This window comes from Gekko japonicus, unplaced genomic scaffold (genome assembly GCF_001447785.1).
Source record: "Gekko japonicus isolate JY-2015 unplaced genomic scaffold, Gekko_japonicus_V1.1 scaffold846, whole genome shotgun sequence".
NCBI classification, from domain to species: domain Eukaryota; kingdom Metazoa; phylum Chordata; class Lepidosauria; order Squamata; family Gekkonidae; genus Gekko; species Gekko japonicus.
This window is the reverse complement of record NW_015164696.1, coordinates 579923-593800: the sequence shown is the minus strand read 5'-3', so window position 1 is coordinate 593800 and position 13878 is coordinate 579923. Positions and strand designations below refer to the sequence as shown.

The following is a 13878-nucleotide window of genomic DNA, read 5'->3' as shown; positions in this document are numbered from 1 at the left end:
GTACCCCCCCTCCCCCCAATTATTTTTTTCTGGACCAAGTATGCCTTATTGTTTGCCTGAAACCCCTCCCCTAATGGCTCTCCCAGACCCGTCCTGGAGCGTGTGGATTGTTAATCAGCCTGTGATTGGGACTCAGTTCTGTGCATCCCCCCCTTGCACCTCTGTTCCAGTTTTCCCTCAAACTCCCCCTCTCCCTTTCCCAGGCAAGGGGGTGGGAGAGCGGCTGTTGGGTTGGGAACTGCAGTTTCTTCTGCAAAAAGGGGGGGGGAGCCAGAGAGAAAAAGCACAAGCGCAAACCAGAATTCCACCCCCAGCTGGGGAGCAGTGCTGATGAATGGAGGGCTTCCATAGATCGGCCTGCCCGTGTGTTGGTAGTCCTACCGAAACGTCAAACTTCTCAAACTTTTCTCCTAGAAAGCCATCGGCCTCAAGTGGATGGGAAAACACATCTCCAAAATGCAGATCTGGTTGCAGAATGATCGCTTTGGATTAACCAGTTTTTTGTTGTTGTTTTGTTTTTTAAGGAGGTACTTTTAGTTCCCAAAGTCCCCCTCCTCGATAGAAGTTAAAACAAAGAGGGAAACAGGAACCAGGGTCTCCTCTTTAAAACCCTAACCCCCCTTTCCTAAACCTCTTAACAGAGTAGGGTTCATTTTATCCTTTCTTCAAGTGCCTTTCCCTCTGGAATGAAGGCAAAGGAGAGCCTCGGAGAATCTGGAATATGCACTTCCTTGGAAGTTGGAACATAACATAAGGTATGGGGGGGGGGGAGAGACAGCAATGCTTAGCAATTGCTAAGGGCTATAAGCGCTGTGTGTACATTATTATCCCAAGTCTGTTTTTGCAGTCAACAGTACTGAGTGGGGAAGGGTTTTTTCCCCTGGCTGCCGAGATGAGATTCAGGTTGCAGGTGAAAGGTTGCATTTATTAGCACTTCCTTGGTTGTGTGTGTGTGGGGGGGAGCACAATTTCCTACACATGGAAAACCAGCATCTTGGCGGGGGGGGGGAGCAGAGTTCTAGCCCACTCTTCTCCCGAAGGTGCAGTTTTTGCTGTGTGCAGGAAGAGAGATCCCCTCCCCATCTCAGTGGAACATCAAAACATCCAGCTTCTCCTCCCCCCCTCCCTTCTTCCCAGCCAGAAATGGTACAATCCAGGGAAACCTTGACCATTTCGTTCCTCTGGCTTTTATTTAAACCAGCTTTCGGTAATCCACGCAGGCAACTGTAAAAAGCAGGCCAATATTCTTATCCTCACATTACAGATGCAAGCGTTGAAGCAAAGGGGGTGGGGTGGGGGTACCCGCTTGCCCAGGGAGCTCCAAAGTCGGACCCTTCCAGCTGTCCCCCCCCCCCAACACTGCAGAAGTAAGATGTGCCCTCCTGAATTACCCCTGCAGGGTAATAGGTTTTCTGTTTGCCAGGTTTAAGATATAACAAGAAGAATCAAGCTAGGGATGTTTATTAGGCCCAGAGAAGGAGGAGGACTAGGTAGGCCTGTCCTGATTAGATTACAGTTTCCTGAAAAAGTGTACTCTTCTCCGCACTTCCTTGGAAAACACAGAGATGTTTTTTACTGTTTGCCCCGAGCAGTTCTGTTAAAAAGACGTCAGAGTGTAATTCAGGTAGCTCGTCTGCCTTGTTAAATACTGACTTAGTTGAGACATCTATGACTTCAGTTGCTTGTTTCATTTGTAGTCCACCTTTCTTGCCAAAGTTTAAGGCATATTACAATAAAAAACGGTACAATGCATACAATGAATGCAGTAAAATGGTCTGAAATGTTTTGCAGGTGTTAAAGTGACAACTCAGTTCTCTTTAATGAAAAAAAAGATACCCTTCTGAACAGTGCTGTTCTATACATCCCGCAGAACGATAAAAGCACCTGCCCCTGTGGACTCACCCCCACCCCAAAATCTTCCCCTAATGTGAATACTCCAAGCACCCTAAGAACTGTTGCCAAGTCTGCATGCATCTTCCCTAGCATTTTAGCAACTTTGTGGAGGATGCTAACGTGTGAATATAAGCGTGGGCCTGAGTGATGAAAATTATTTAGTTGCCCTCCCCCACTCTTTTAATCCTCACAACAACCCTGTGAGGTAGGTTAGGCAGAGCGTGTGTGACTGGCCCAAGATCGCCCATCAAGCTCCCATGGCAGAGTAGGGGCTGGAACCTGGGTCTCCCAGATACTGGTCCAACAGTTTAACAATTTAATGGGTAAGTGGTATGGGAGCTCGTTTTTTAAAAGTCTGAGGCTTGGGTTCTAATGTCACTGTCTGTTGAAGCTGCAGTGATCAGAACCAATGTGCTTTTATTTTTTTAGCATAGTTATACCCCACTTTTGTCCCAGTCAACGGGGCTCAAAGCAGCCAGTATCAAATGTGGCATAGTGACTGCTAGCCTGAATACTGGAGATATGGAGGTCAGATGTCGACTGGCTGGGCCAAATCATTGCCTCTACATTGAACCTGCCTCCTGTTCACATTTTAAGCGGCCTTAAACCATATCAGAGCCTTGGTGGTCCATCAAATTCAGTACCGTCTACTCAGACTGGCAGCAGCTCTCCAGGGTCTCAGGCAGAGAAAGGTCTTTCACATCACCTGCTGCCTGATCCTCTTAATTTTAGATGCTAGGGATTGAACCTGGGACCTTCTGTGTGCCAAGCAAAATGCTCTGCCGCTGAGCCACACCAGTCCCCAGACTGTGTACGCGTTTTTAAAAGGACGCCATTTTTTCTTTTGCATACTTAAAAAAAATTATGTTGTCAAGGCGGAAATCTCAATGAGTTGAGCACACTAAATAACACTTGCCCCTAACATGGTTGTCGTGCGGATAAGAAGCCATAATCCTGTGTGAGCCACCACAAAGTGCCTTGGTTATAAAAGCAGCATGAAAAAGAAGTTTGCTGCTGTTCTTTCCCTGTCGTCAGTCTTGTGAGACTAAACACTCAGACAAAGTGAATCGGCCAAGCCCAAGAAAGGGTCTTTTACACAAATGACTCGAACCCAGATCAGACCTAACTCTGGTTCTCCCATTCATCCTGAGTCTATCTTGTCTTCCCTGTCCTGTTCCAATGCTTGGAAAGATTTGAGGGTTTATCCGGGAAGGAGTCACCAATGGGCTCATGCCTCAGTTTGGCTCCTTGCTCCTCTTGGAGAACTCTTGCGTCGCAGCGAGGCTGTTTGATATTCTTGAATGGATGCTCCTTGTTTTCGAGAGGGCCCTACATCTAATTCCAGCAGTCCCACAAGGGAGGGACCTCTCCTTTGAGCTCTTTAATCAAATGGAATATCCCCCCCCCCGCATGTAAACTGATTAAATCTAGTGTGCCACACTTCGATAAATGGAGCACTGGCTGTAGAGCTTGAAGGGTATGTTCCCTATATTATTTGGGTCTTTCCACTCCGAAGGCTCTACCTGCTTACTGAAGTTTCTAACAGTTCCCAATTACAGAACACTACTCTTTAAGGCAAGACTAAATGTCCTGCCACTAGGGGAACTAGCAGGTAGGTTCTCAGGGATGTGCCGCCTCTGAGCGGCTTTGTGATTGCAAATCCGGGAATTTAGACACCATTTGGCACTTTTTCATCAATTGCCACAAATACAATGCTGCCCATGACAAGTGGATCCCAATTTACACCCAAAAATGGATTCCTGCTGTAAAGCAAGAGATTGTAGCTAAGCTCTTTATTAGCTGATACTGACCCAAATGTCACTCTCCCAGTTGCAAATTTTTTTATCTATGGCATTTGAATGGTATTACCCTTTAATGTAAATATTTTACTTATAATTCTGTACTTTTACGTTTTCCCATGTTTGCCTGTATACTACCACATTTTTCTTTTCTCCCCCCCCCCCCTCTATTTTGCTTATGACCTGTGGTCTATGAGCACTAATAAAAGAATGGAATGGGTCACAGATATCTCTTACCCCTTCGGGGTAGGGCGGGATATAAATCCAAATATAAAATAAATAATTATTTGCCCCATTGCCTGCATTGAGAACTTCTCGCTTCAAACAGCATTTTTTATATACTTCAGACCTGCAGGCTCTAGTCTACCCTCCAGCAAGAGCAAATGGGAGTGAATGTTGTCTGTGTGCTCAGAGAAAATTACAGAAAGGCATACAAAGGAAGCCAAGCAGGGAACAGCATGCAGAGGAAAGTAACACCAAGCGTGCAGGGAGCAACATGCGTCTGGATAAGAATGTATAGCTTGAAAAACCACACCCTTGAGCAGCCTGAAACGCAACTAGGCAGAGAAGCACAGCTACAGTAAAAAATGCAGAATTCACCACACTCAAATACATCTGCGTTTCTGCCTTGGCGATTCAGTGTAAACATATATGCTGCCATACCACTCTTTCTCCCTTCCTCCTCAAATGCACACCAAGGGAGAAACTGCAGGCTCAAAAAATCCCTCTTTTTGTGTCGGAGAAGTAGGAAAAAAGGCCCAAGATCCAGCTGCTGGTTTTTGCCATTGGTGTTTTCTCTCTCTCTTAAATTCCTTTTCTCTCTCTCCTCCCCTAGAAAGATCACTTCCCACCGACTCAGTGCTCCAAAGGGACTTGACTTAACCCCTTCCCCCAAAACCTGATCTACAACCCCATCAACTTCTGAAGTGGGAAGGCCTCCTGGGAGAATCTGTGCTGCGCCTGTCCTTTGGCCTTAATCCGCAAGTGGGCTCATTAGGTCTTTCAGAGCTGCTTTGAGAATCTCTTTTCCCAGCCACCCCTTCCCCCCCCCACTTAATACCAGCCACCCCCTAAGAATACCTTAGATCAAATGGGGAATTCTCCCCCTTCCCTCATGATTCTTTGGCATGCTGTGTTTTTACTCTTTTTTCCTTCTTCTGTTGGCTGTGATCCCCTCCCTCTTTTCCCCTCTCTAATGAGTAGATAAGAGAATTATGGTTTCCCTGTAGGATAACTTAACTTTGCTGGTTTCTGCTGATGCCCCCCCCCCCCAGTTGTGCATGTGTGCACTTCTACTGAATGGAAGCAAAACGACACCCGCAACTATTGTGGGCAAGCGTATTGGTATACCTCTCAGATTGGGGGTGGGGGGGTCTGAGCTTAATCCTGCTCCCCCCTTCCACACACACCCCAAATTCAGCCTGAATCAAGCGTGAGAAAATTGGGGAGAGGGGAAGACGGAAGACCCTCCCTCTGTCTGCTTCCTCTGGAGAACCTGCATGCTTGCTTGCTTGCATGGGCAAGTCTCGTGCCTGGGGGGGGGGGGGGGGGAGGATGGGGCTGTTGGCAAGGGAAGAGCTGCAGAGCCGGAAATCGGGGATGTCTGCAAAGGGGTTATTTATAGACAAGCCTGGCGTTCCTGGAGCCATGCGTGGCGCAGAAGGGAAATCTCTGGCAGTTCCGTATGGCTCACCAGGGAAATCCTGTTGGCATGGATTAAAATGGGTGGGGGTTGGGGGGGGGGGGGGGGGGGGGCTGCTGGATTTCTGTAACGAACCTTGCAAACACGGTTTTCGATGTGGGCTCTTTTAAAAAAATAATAATTTGGTTTCTTAAACACATCATGCTAGAGCTGGGGTTGGGGGGGGTAGCACGATGCCAGATTTTTAAAGCGCCAGCATCAGTTCAGTGTACCGCCAACCAGATCCCTGGGATCTTTTTTTCATCCCAGATGCTTTCCCCACCCAGCCTTTAAGATCCTAACAGAAGAGATATTCCCATGAGCTGCTCTGTAGAACCAGATAAACAACTCCCCGGTCTCTGACGTCCCTGTGGAACAGATGTGGCTGTTAGTATCAAAGCACTCCCTACACCCGTAGCATTTTCTCTTCTCCTCTCAACTCCCCCCCCCCCACATCCATGCACCACAGCCCAATGAGAAAGGCCTCCCTGTTAAGTGTTTTTTTTTAGATTTGCACACCTTTGCGTGATAGCGGTCTGAATTATGCAAGAAAGTAACCCAGATTCCGACCCAAGGAAATCAGAATTCTTTGAAATAAATTATAAAGTGAATTTTTCATGCATAATGTATTCTGTGTACAAGACGGAGCTTTCAAGCAGGGATCTGGACAGGGCTGGGGACGAACACAGGGTGATCTTGCCTCTTGTTAGGCAGGCGATAACAACTGGGGGCGGAGTTAACCAATACCCCCCCTCCCCAATCTGTGGAAGTTATTCTCATTTTTTGTTGTATTCCTACATGGGTTCAAACTCACATCAGCAGTGAAAAAGACTGGATGGGTTGTTTTGTGTTTCTTTAAAAGACAGCTGAGTGTCTCTGGATGGCCAAAACTTAGTTCCCGAATCCAGTTTTCTGCATTTTTGCAGAATTCCTCTGGATGGATGCCAGAGTGCATCCAAGCATCCGTGGACTTTGTGGAGTAGGGCTTATCTGCTTCTGCCTCCCCGTGCATCCCCTGAAATTTCATTCCTGGTAAACAGTGCTCAGGGGCAACACAGGGAGGCAAAATAGGGTTATGGAGGGGGAGGGAGTTGGTGGAAATCGGTATTCCCTCTTCCTCAGATGGAAATAATATTCCATTGGGGAATGGTTCAATACATGCCACTGAGCAAATTCAGATTCTGAAGATACAGATTCAGTCTACCTCCTTGGGGTGTATGGAGTCTGGCATCCTTCTCCTCCCTCCCCCCCAGTGCTAAGGGCTGAATTTGACTTGAGATTAGCTTGACTAAATTAGTCTAATAAGGACTGGAAGTTATGCAGATTATGGTTTGGAGGCTTCAGTTCGAATCTCAGCTCAAATGTGAGTGGGCTGTAGTAGAAGGCAGAGTAATTGCCATTGGTGGTCAGACTGGAACAAACAAAGACGGGTCTCCAGGAACGTTCTGGCAAAATGTTTCATCTGTATTTGTCACAAGGTATTATTATCCAAGCCTCAAATCCCCCCCACTATTCAAATGGACAGATTAAGTCCGCATCGTAGGGCTGTTGTAAAGGGTTAGGTGAAGGTGAAGGTTCCCTTGCTCGAAAGCCAGTCGAATCCGACTCTAGGGTTGCGGTGCTCATCTCCGTTTCAAAGCCGAAGAGCCAGCGCTGTCCGAAGACGTTTCCGTGGTCATGTGGCCGGCATGACTAAACACCAAGGCACACGGAACGCTGTTACCTTCCCACCGAAGTGGACCCTATTTATCTACTTGCAATTTCTTGCTTTCGAACTGCTAGGTTGGCAGGAGCTGGAACCAGAGACGGGAGCTCACTCCGTCATGCGGCACCCGGTTCTCGAACTGCTGAACTACGACCTTCCACAGCCTGCAGTTCAGCACCTTAACCACTTGAGCCACCGCAGCTCTTGTAAAGGGTTAGACCATGTCACAAATTGTGAATAAAAAATTACAGCTGATCTCAAAATGTATCATGTAGAATGAGTTTCATATTTTGGGGAGAATTATTTTTAATGCTCATTCCTGCAGAAATAAAGCACAGCACGATTAAGGCAAACAAAAGTAGAGACTAGGATAACGGATCAAAATAAAGAGATGTTCAAGAGAGGTTCTTTTTGGATTCACCAAGATGTTTCACTGTAGGGATCGAAGTCTATGCATTTTACTCAAGTGTGTACCAGCAGTATAGATTTTCTTTGTATCCCTTGCTGTTACTAAATATTCAGCTGGTTTGGCTTATCAAAAATATTACTTTATAGGGGCCATGTTCTTTTGAGCTTTAAACTCTTGAATGAAGAGAGGACACCAGGATTAACAAACTAGAGTTTTAATCATTTTTTTAATTGGCATACAGTATTGAAAAAAGTAAGCCGAATAAAGAATCTTTGTAGATTTCTTTTTGGAAACATATCTAATTGCGGATATCCATGTACAAACTTGCAAAGCTTTTTGTTTGTTTGTCTAAAGGCTGCTGTATCCTTTAAATGTTTAGAAAGTAAGAAGGAGAGTGAAGTTAGGAAATTGGTAAAGCAGTAGTGATTATTTGGATGACTGTCATTGACAGATGAATAAATACACTTTAGGTTAGAGAAAGGAATTATACATGAGGAGTGGTAAGAATGAGCTGCAGACATTTCGAAACTATGATTCTGCATGAAAGGAAACCAGCCAAGTCAAACTGTAGCTAAAATGGTAAGTAGGATTAAGAAATGGATTATCTCAGTGAGTGTGGAGAACAGGTAGCCATTTGAGTGTGTGGAATAGTATTCTAATTTATATAAAACAGATAACTACAGGCTGATTAGTGAATTTTCGAGCAAAATACTATTTTCAGAAAATCAGCAATATATATTTTTATTTCATTTTACTTTGTATCTCACCTTTTACCCCAATCAGGACCCAAAGTGGTTTACATCAGTCTCCACCATTTTATCCCCATAGCAACCCTGTGAGGTAGGTTAGGCTGAGAGTGTGTGACTGGCCCAAGGTCACCCAGGAAGCTTCCATGGCAGAGTGGGGATTCAAACCTGGATTTCCCAGATCCTAGTTTGATATTTCAACCACTGCACCACACTGATTCTCATTTGATTTGGATGATCATTCAGAGCCAGTTTGATGTAGTGGTTAGGAGAGCAGACTCTAATCTGGGAGAACTAGGTTTGATTCCACACTCCTACACATGCAACTGCTGGTGTGACCTTAGGTCAGTCACAAGTTCTCTTAGAGCTGTTTGCTCAAGGGCAGTTCTCTCTCAGCCCCATCTCACAAGGTGTCTGTTGTGGGGAGGGGAAGGGGAAGGGATTGTAAGCTGCTCTGAGACTCCTTTGGGTAGTGAAGGGCGGGGTATAAATCCAATCTCCTCCCACCCCCTTTCTTTTCTGTAGAAAAAGGTGGTAGAACTTTGAAAATTAATAAGTTCCAGTTGGCTCACAATGAATTTTTAAAAACGGTAAGAAACAAGCCCCCCCACTTTTTTAGAGTGGATTGAAAAATTTAGAATACTGAGCACAGTAGAATATGAAGCCTGTGGGGAACAAAAACTTTCATTAGCAGAATCACCTCAGCCTGTGTCCTTGTTTACTATCTTTTTTTTTTTAAACCACTATTATTGGCTGAATGGCACAGTAAATCTGTACCCAAGTATGTATGTTCAGGCCAGTCAGGTTTTTTGAAGGGCAGAAAACGAACCCGTAACATTAGACTAACATTGTTAATTACTGACAATATACTAATCTCTGAGCTGTATTATGTTTAATTGGTGCTAGATATGCCCATTCTATCCTGTCGAAAGGCTTTTTTTAAAAAGCCTGAAACAATTAAATATTTGACCACATATAATGAAGTGGATGAATCTAAATAATAAGGCGCTGCCTGATCTTGTCTGCACCTTTAACCTGTTTGAACAGGGTAAGTCGGTCTTTTTCAACACTTCAGTTCGGTAATAGACATGTTTGCTACAGTCTTCAGGGAAACAGTTTGGATACAAGTATGAAAGTTAAGCAAAGGCAGAAAAATAAAATTTAAAGGCAGGTAATATGTGTAAACAGCAAGGCGAGAGTCTCCCTTCGATATCTAGTGAGTTTTTTAAAAAAGATTTTAAAAAACCTTATTTTATTTATTTAGATATTTATACCCTGCTTTTCTCCCTAGTGAGGCCCAAAGCAGCTAATAACATTGTTTTCCCCCTTCTCCTTTCTCTGCTCACAACAATCCTGGGTGGTAGGCAATGCTCCCTCTAAGCTGTGGAGTCTTGTGAGCAAAAAATCTACTGTGTGAGGTACTGGCATTAAAGTTGTGAGCGAGTGATTTGGCTGCTGCATAAATTAGTTTGCTCTGGAACTATCCTTCCTGAGCTAAGACGAATGTGTGTGAGCCGGAGGCTAAAAAAATGTGAGCTAGCTCACACTAACTCAGCTTAGAGGGAACACTGGTGGTAGGTTAGGCGGAGAGCTTGTGACTGGCCCAAGACCACTTGGCGAACTTCCACCGCAGAGGAGGAATTCGAATCAGGGTCTCCCTGATGCTAGCCCAGGGGTCCCCAGCCTTTTTGAGCCTGCAGGCACCTTTGGGATTCTGACATGACATAGTGAGCACAACTGCAAAATGGCCACCAAAGGAGGCAGAGCCTGCCACAAAATGGCTGCCGAAGCTTCTCTTCAGTCACACGTGTGAAGATTCTTGTACTGTGGTGGCATCTACTGCCAAAGTAATGTTTTAAACAAATCCACCCAGCCAATCAGAAGCCTTGCTGGGCAAAAGCTCATTGGGCCCTACCCATTTTCTAAAAAACACTTGGCAGGCACCAAGAAAGGGGTCGGCGGGTGCCAGATTGGAGACCCCTGTCCTAGCCTGACACTCAAACCACTCGACATACTTCCCTGGGAGTAAGCTTCATTAAATACAGTGTGGCTTATTTCTGAGTTAAATCCCCAAACCATTGCACCGTTGGAAGCGTATTTAGATTTCTCAGCGGGAAGATTGTTAATGGCAGACAAGGTTCCCAAGAGGCAGCTTGTTCTTCTCATCCGCGGCCAGCCTTTCCTTGCAATCTAGAATTGTGTTCTAGGATAGATTCACAGAAAGCCCAGCTGGACTGGCCATCATCCTGTCTACGTGTCCTCACATACGTTCCCCTGTAAACACATGGGCCTGCAGAGAAATCAGGGATCCTCTGAAAAGTCAAAGTTTACTATTGGTCCCCCCTGCTCATGCACTGAGTCACACCCCAGCAAATCCTTTCTGATAATAAATCCCCATTGTCTTTGCTCCCTTTCTTGGGTTTGATAAGACCCTCTTAACCAACTAATGCAGCACCCTAAGCACCTGACAACCTTTTTGATAATCTGAAGGTTAGACAATGTCTTTGGAGAGGATGTAAACATTTGGGAGCACTCGAATTCTTGCCTTCTCCTTTTGTGAGATATTTACTGTGCGATGGTGGGACGGGATAGGAGGCGGGACAGAATTCTCTCCGGTGGCTTGCGGCTCTTCGAAGTCATCCTGGCCTTTTCTGGGTTGTCCCCCGCCCACCCTGCCCCAAAGCTGTTTTATGTTTTCTTGCAAGGAGAGAGGATCTGTAGGAAGTGGTCAATAAATGGCTTTTCTTATCAAGGTACGGAGAGGGTGCGATTAACCATGTACAGAGAACTGGCGTGTTTGTAGCTGTGGTTTGGGGCTCTTGTGAAACAGGGGCCTAGTTTTCTGAGAGATAATAAATCTGTCTGTGCCATGCTGGTTCATATTGGCTGTGGGAGTTTGCATGATTGAATTCTCCTGTATTAAAAAACTATTCCCCGCGGGTGAAAAAGAAATACATCAAGGAAAAGATGAAGTGGCAATTCTCCCTTTGAGGCTAGTTTTCCATATGCAGACATGTGGTTTTGGTGGATTGGGGGGGGGGTAGGATTGAGCATTCAGTCAAGTGAGCCTCTCCTGTAGTCTGGGATACGCAGACCAGAGCTATCACCTCTGCTAGAACAAGGTTCTAGGCTGAAATGCCCCCTCTGAACCATGATACTCCTAGTGGATTCTTGGCAACTCCTCATCTCTCAGCATCGCCTACCTCGCAGGGTTCTTATGAGGACACCCCTATGCAAACGGATCTGAGCTTCTTTGACATACAAAACATTGCAAATAGAATTTAGGAAGAGGCACTTGGGGCCCTGTCTAGTCTTTTCTTCTAAGACTAGATCTCATGTGTCCAGGGGTCATTTTGTAGAAAAAGAGGTGCAGGAGCTCATTAGCATAACTCATTAGCATAGCTTATTTGCATATGCCACACCCCCTGACATCATCGGAAGTGTGTCACACGGCAACACCTCCCACTCATGCTCCACTGGACTGTTTTGGATTGCTAGCTATTGGGGGGGGGGAGCTTGTACCTGAATAAACCTTGGTCTTAAAGATGTCACTGGACTGTTTGGGGCCGGGGGGGGGCTCTGCAACTTACCTGGCTGCTTCTTGCTCTGACTGAGGGCTGCTGGGAGCAGGGGGTGGGGCTTGTTGCATGTGCCCGCCCCCTGAGCTCTTTACTGCCAGAGCTCCGCTCCTGTGCGCTCCTGCAGGAAATGACCCCTGCCTGTGTCTGAAATGCCCAGATGTCCTCCCCCCAAGTGGTTTGATCTGGACTGGCCCAAGGGTTTGTTTTTTTTGTGTGCCCTGGCCAAACAGCAAGCCATGGAACATCCCCTTCCCCTGGCGATGGAGCCCAGCGCACACAGCAGTTGTGAGTGGAGCTGGTAGGGTTGCCAACCTCCAGGTTGTAGTTGGCGATCTCTCCAAACAACAGAGGTCAGTTCCCCTGGAGAAAATGGTTGCTTTAGATCGTGAACTTTTGTGGCTTTATACCCTGTCAACGTTCCCTCCCTTCTCCAGACCTCACCCTCCTCAAGCTTCACTCCCAAACCTGAAGGTATTTCCCAGGTACGAGTTGACAGCCCCAGGACGTGGGATTAGGGTTGCCAACCCCCCATGGGCGCAGGGGTTCCTCCGTTTTCTGCCCCCCCAATCCACTGCCGGCCATCTGGCCAGAGGTGACGTAATCACGCTGGGCACGTCATGCGGTGGACTCTCTAGCATTTGGGTGAAAACTGTATGGTGACCATAAAGGTTTTTTTTTTAACCCAGATGCTAGAGTGTCCCTGGTATGAGATGCCCAGGGCAATGACGTCACTTCCAGGTGACGAGATCATGGTGTACACACCAGAAGACTCCAGGGGCCGGGATGGAGCCCTCCGCTGGGACCCAGGTAAGACCTGGCAACCCTAGGTGGGCTTATGTGGAGCCGGCAGCAGAGCAGAACGGGCAAGTGGGTCTCAGCTGTCTATCACCCAGGTGCAGGTGTGGCACCCAGTGCAGCCACTTGCCACAGTGTGCTTCTGGCAACAGGTAGGCGCTGGCTGCCCCGCTGAAGCCATAGCAACTGCTCTGGGACCCGGGTGGAAGGCTGCGGCCCAGCCACCTGGCTGCAACGGTAGCAGAGGAGCTTGGGGCTGCCGCTTGCCACCGTGCAGTGGCCATTGTTCCAGGGCCTACGACAGAGTTCCCTCCAGCTGCAGCAGTGGTATGGTGCAGTGCCTGGAGTTGTTGCTGTAGCCCCTGCTGGGTTGATCCTGCAATGCTGAAGCAGGGCAGGCTTAGTGTCTCTCTGTATCTTGAGGCGACTGGCACCGTAGACAGTGGCCTAGGTATGCCTAATGGGCAGGTCATCCCGGGGTTTCAGACAACGTCGGATTGCTTTTTAAAAGATAACGATAATGTGTGGTGAGAGGCGGTGTGGTTTTGTTGTGGTTAGAGTGCTACGTTGGGATCTGGGAGAATCCACTCTGCTGTGGAAGCTTGCTGGGTGACTTTGGGCCAGTCACAAGCTCTCAGCCTAACCTACCTTGTAGGATGGTTGTGAGAACAAACTGGAGGAGATGAGAAGGATGTGAGCCACTTTAGAGTCTCCACTGGAAAGAAAGGTGGACCGCAGATGAATTAAGTAAATTAAATACTGACCGGCCTTACAGGTTTGTTGTAAGAACAGCTAAAACAGCATGAGAAGTCTTCGTCGTCATCGTAGTAGATGTTTGGCAGTGGGTCTAGTCATATATTGAGGGCAAAACTGAAGAATGCGTCACTTGTTTTCGACAAGCCTGTAGCAGAGGATAGAAGACAGTTGTTGTAGATTTCCCGGGCTGTATGGCTGTGGTCTTGGCATTGTAGGATCTGACATTTCGCCAGCAGCTGTGACTGGCATCCTCAGAGGTAGTTAGTTGTGTTTATAAGAACATAAGAGAAGCCATGCTGGATCAGGCCAATGGCCCATCCAGTCCAACACTCTGTGTCACACAGTGGCTAAAACCCAGGTGCCATCAGGAGGTCCACCAGCGGGGCCAGAACTCCAGAAACCCTCCCACTGTTGCCCTCAAGGGACCAAGAATACAGAGCATCCCTGACCCAGACAGAGTGTTCCATCTATAAGAACATAAAGAAGCCATGCTGGATCAGGCCAATGGCCCAT

The 13878-nt window shown here is 46.9% G+C and overlaps 1 protein-coding gene across 1 annotated transcript in view; it reads left to right on the top strand.

Annotated features, from left to right (window-relative positions):
* The window catches only part of RARA (retinoic acid receptor, alpha), a 236844-nt gene that overhangs the window by 155925 nt on the left and 67041 nt on the right, over positions 1–13878 (top strand). The window lies entirely within an intron of this gene.